We start from the raw sequence: 5,064 nt of genomic DNA, 5'->3' as shown, positions 1-5,064 counted from the left end.
GGAAATGAACATGACTATGTATTTCTGCAGAGATGGTAGAAAAGAGACAGCAGAGGCAGAGATGTCTGCATGACCACGAGGTCAAACTGGCCCAGCTTTTGGGAGCCCTTAGAAGAGGCTTCAAGCTGCCTTATCTCAGGCACTTTAAATTCAAGACATTGACAGCTGGAAAAGCAGGCGTCTCCATGCTGGAGGAGAAGGAGTCTGACCCTGTGCCAAGGAGCAGCGCCGGAGGAGCCCCGGTGGGGTGGCAGTGACTTGCCCCCTTAACTCATCATTTTTGGGTGATTATATTGCATTGATGGGCGGCCATCATTTGCCACTGTACGACTAATTAGCCACCAGGCCCCTGCAGCTTTCTGGCTGCTATTTTAAATCACCATTCCCTCTAAGCTAACAGCAGATAGAAGCAACTCCCGTTCCCTCAATAAGGCACGACAAGAGCTTTCACTCAAAGGAGGAATCTAAGCCTGAGCTGGGGCCGCTGTGGGAGGCTCAGAGAAGTTTGGACACGGGTGTGGTGTCGGTGTGGCAGCGCTGGTACCATGCACACCGAGATAACCCCACTCAGCCTGAGAACAACGCTGGAAAGAAGAGACTCTGAAGGAGAAAAAGAACTTTTGGCTCCAGGTCTGTGTCTCGCAGTCCCTGAGCGCACGGTGAGTTCTGCTGGGGGAATCATTTCCACCCAGCTGCTGCACTGACAGGTGCGGGAGGGCTGGAAAGGCGTTGGGTGGAGCTCTGCATGTTTACCACTGTTTATCCTTTGTATTTCCTGAAAGGCTCTGGGTACTGAACAGTCCTTGTGCAAGGGGGAGTGCACACATGAGAAGGCAGATTTCTCCCAAAACTATAAAAGTGAAAAAAAAAAAAAATAGAGATTACAGGTACATCATCACTGGACGAGGGCTCACCCTAAACAGTTATCTATAATTATACAGTGATTTAATTCCAGACCCAAACGACGAACTGACAAATTTCACGGCCCAGTTTCTATTCTGGAGCCACCCCCTTGCTCGCTGAAGCTCATTTTCTGGGGGAGGTTTTGGAGGAAAAGGAGTTCTTCCCCCTCAGATCTCCCCGGGAGCGCTCACACGGTGCAGTTGCTCACTCACAGCATCCCCGACACCGCAGTACAAACAGCGACATTTCCCGGTATCAAACGGGGAGCGGAGGGGAGCTGCTAAGATCAAGCTCTGCTCTGATCTAACTTGCATCTTGCCAGTTTAAAATCTTAATTGAAATGCTACTTGAAAGCCTCCTGAGCGCAAGGAGGGAAGATAAACCCAGGCAGTCGGCCTGAATGCCAAAGCACGGGGAAGGAAAGCCAAAGTGCTGTTTTTTTCTGAAAATATCATTTTGAGCTGCCTGTCGCTGGCAGAGGTATGACATGTTCCTTCTCCAGAGAGGGACAGGAGAGAGAGGAAAATCATCTTTCAATCTCAGTGTAAGTAGAAAGTATCATCTGGGCAGCAGTGCTTCGTCTGCCTGCTGCCTCCCTGGGAAGTTTGGGAAGAAGGGAAGGCAGAGACCAGCACAGCTGGCCTGGAGGTCTCTGTCTGCCCACACCAGCCCTGGTGTTCAGCCAGGCAGCTCTTCCCCGTGGGACAGAGGGTGGAGAGAAACTCCCCAAATTGGCCAGAAACCGACTAGCGGTTCATGACACTTTGCAACATCTGCTCCTTGTGACTATTTGTTTTAGTATTTCTATTTTATACTTTATACTCTGATTTTTTGTTGTCTGGAGCTGCTGAACCGCCTTGAAAAAGAGCTATTGCTCAACAGCGGTAGTGGAGGAGCTGTGACCGGAGCACTGCAGCACGGCAAGGACCACTCCAAGGCTACGGCAGCCCGGCTGCTGCTTTTTTAGTGATTTGGTTATTTTGGGCACCGCAGACAAACCGTTTGTTCATTTGGGAACAACAGAGCTTAAAAACAAACGAGGTGTTAAAAGCAGGGAGCTCAAAGCTGGGCTTTCATCTGCAGGCTGCGGTGAGGCTTTGATGGGGCTGGGAGAAGAGCTCTGTTCTCTGGGGGATAATAATTATGGTTTTGGCTTTGACAAGTCCGGTGGGTTGGAGCTTCACAGGCTCTCAGTGCTCCCCTCCCCGCCTCCTCGCATTTCGACTTCAAAGCAGAAGGGAAGAAGCCCCGAATAGCATCATTTTGTTGATCAAAACCCCGGCACTAAACACCGGCCCCGGTGAAGAAACCAGAGAGGAGCTTTTCATTAGCGGCAGATGAAAACGACACCTCGCCTGGGCTTGGCGCAGCCGCTCCATCCTGGACAGGATGGGTCAGGGATGGTTCAGGGATGGTTCAGGGATGGTTTGGAGATGGTTCAGAGATGGTTCAGGGATGGTTCAGAGATGGTTTGGAGATGGTTCAGTGATGGTTTCAGAGATGGTTCAGAGATGGGTCAGAGATGGTTCAGGGATGGTTCAGTGATGGTTTCAGAGATGGTTCGGAGATGGTTCAGAGATGGTTCAGGGATGGTTCAGGGATGGTTTCAGAGATGGTTCAGAGATGGGTCAGAGATGGTTCTGAGATGGTTTCAGAGATGGTTCAGTGATGGTTTCAGAGATGGTTCAGAGATGGTTTCAGAGATGGTTCTGAGATGGTTTCAGAGATGGTTCAGAGATGGTTTCAGAGATGGTTCAGTGATGGTTTCAGAGATGGTTTCAGGGATGGTTCAGTGATGGTTTCAGGGATGGTTTCAGGGATGGTTCAGGGATGGTTCTGAGATGGTTTCAGGGATGGTTCTGAGATTGTTCTGCGATGGTTCTGAGATGGTTCAGTGATGGTTCAGTGATATTTCTGCAATATTTCTGCAATGGTTCTGCAATATTTCAGAGATGGTTCAGCGATACTTCAGCGATGGTTCAGAGATGATTCTGCAATGGTTCTGTGATATTTCAGCGATATTTCTGCGATGTTACAGCGATATTTCTGCAATATTTCAGCAATGGTTCAGCGATATTTCTGCTATGGTTCAGAGATGGTTCTGCAATGGTTCTGTGATATTTCTGCGATGTTTCTGCGCTATTTCTGCGATATTTCAGCAATGGTTCTGCGATATTTCTGCGATGGTTCAGCAGCCAAGGAGCCGCGCACTTCCCCGGCCGTGTGCGCGGGCAGAGAACCTTGCTCAGGGCACCAGCATTTAGAAGAAAATGGTTTTCTTTCATCTGTCCAAGTAAATCTCTTTCGAACACTTGTGAGCCTGATTGCTGCCAATTTCCGCTGCTGAATGCAGCCATTCGGAGGGAAGGCATTAGGACTAAGAGATACTCATAACATTTCAAATGAAGCAGTTTTTTTCCTTTTTTTCCCCCCACCCCACCTCGGGCTGTGTCTCTTTCAACGTTTGGGTATTCTTTCTTTGAGAACAAGAGATATTTCTATGCCTGAGCCCTCTCCTATGCAGTCCCTGCCCAGACACAAGTAACTTCTGCTTGGAGGGATGAGTCGCCTTTGCAGCAGGGCGCCATATATATATAAATAAATAATAATATATATAGCTATGTAAATATATATATAAATATACCTATATATTTGTATATAAATATATAAATTTATATATTTATATATAAATACATAACTATAGAATCACAGGGTGGTTTGGGTGAGAGGGACCTTAAAGCTCATCTCATTCCACCCCCTGCCACAGCAGGGACACCTTCCACTCTGCCAGGTTTCTCCAAGCCCCACTGTCCAACCTGGCCTTGGACTCTCCAGGGATGGGGCAGCCACAGCTGGGCAGTCACCTGGTGCCCACGCTGTGGGATGAGCCCAGGACATGGTGGTTTCTGGGCTGTGCACATGTCCAGCTCCTGTCCAGCCTCTCATCCAGCAGCTCACCCAAGTTTTTCTTGGCACGACTGCTCTCCATCCCTTCATTCCTAGGCTGTATGGATACCAGCAGGTTGTCCTGGCCCTGGTGCAGCATCAGCCTTGTTAAACCTCATGAGATTCCCATGGGCTACTGCTTGATTATACACTGTTCAGTACTTTATATACTGTAATATATGTATTGAGAGAGAGAGAGAGAGAGCAGAGGACTTGGAGCATCTCCCAGTGGTGCTGTGCAGAGCCGCAGCCGCTCGGGGTGTGTACCAGCGCCAGGCTACAACCATTTTCCACTCATCATTCCGTGCCTGAATATTGCCACACATATGTTATGAAAAATTACCCGCTGCTCAGAGAGCTCCGAGATACAATAAGATTCACATCAACATTAATGAACCCCTGTCTCTCTTGCGAGAGAAAGCTAATGTAATAACAGCGTTATATTCGGCAAACAAATGCTTGAGACAATTTTTTTAAAGCACCAGACAGTAAACAGGACTGAAAATATCCTCATGAATTACAAGAGTCTAAAATCCTCTACTGAGAAATTAATTTAATAGCAGTAAATACTAGAACAATTTCCCCCATGTGAAAAGGCACCGCCACATTCAGTTAAAAAGCTTCATTTAAGCAGCACGCGGGCACCCACCAGGGCAGGGAAACGTATTTCATCACCTAATGGTCCTTTGGAAAAGGCTTTGTCCCTCCTGCGCTGGCACTTGGTGATGGATGTGTCTTCCCCCGTGAAAAGATCAGGGAAAGGAAGAAGGAGAACAAGCTGGAGAGACTCAGAAGGAGAAAAACACCCAAACAACCTAACAATTCAGGAACAAGCTCGGGTTCAGGGAAATTCTTCAAGTTTAGCCTCCCTGACCACAAACCAGACATTTCCAGGCAGCTCCCACGTTCATCTGCTGCAGAGGAAAGGGAACGTGGCACCAGGGCTGGTAATTCCCATTGATTTTTGGAGGAGGCTCCGTACCCTGGAGGGGCCTGGGCTCTGAGCAGCAGCATCTGCCCCGATCGCCGATCAGCGCCGGCCTCCTCCGGCCATAATGAGATCTGGGAGCGGCTGGAGGAGCCGGCGCCGGCCTTTGGGGAGCGAGCGGGCTTTGAAAGGAATTATGGTAATCAGAGTAGCCTTCTCCCCCCATCTGTTCAGCTGTTATTCCGGGCAAAATTAATAGGTCCAAGGATAGATCCGATCATAATGAC

The sequence above is a fragment of the Passer domesticus genome, chromosome 23 (genome assembly GCF_036417665.1).
Source record: "Passer domesticus isolate bPasDom1 chromosome 23, bPasDom1.hap1, whole genome shotgun sequence".
In the NCBI taxonomy this organism is placed as follows: Eukaryota; Metazoa; Chordata; class Aves; order Passeriformes; family Passeridae; genus Passer; species Passer domesticus.
The sequence above is the reverse complement of the archived record's forward strand: the minus strand, read 5'-3'. Positions refer to the sequence as shown.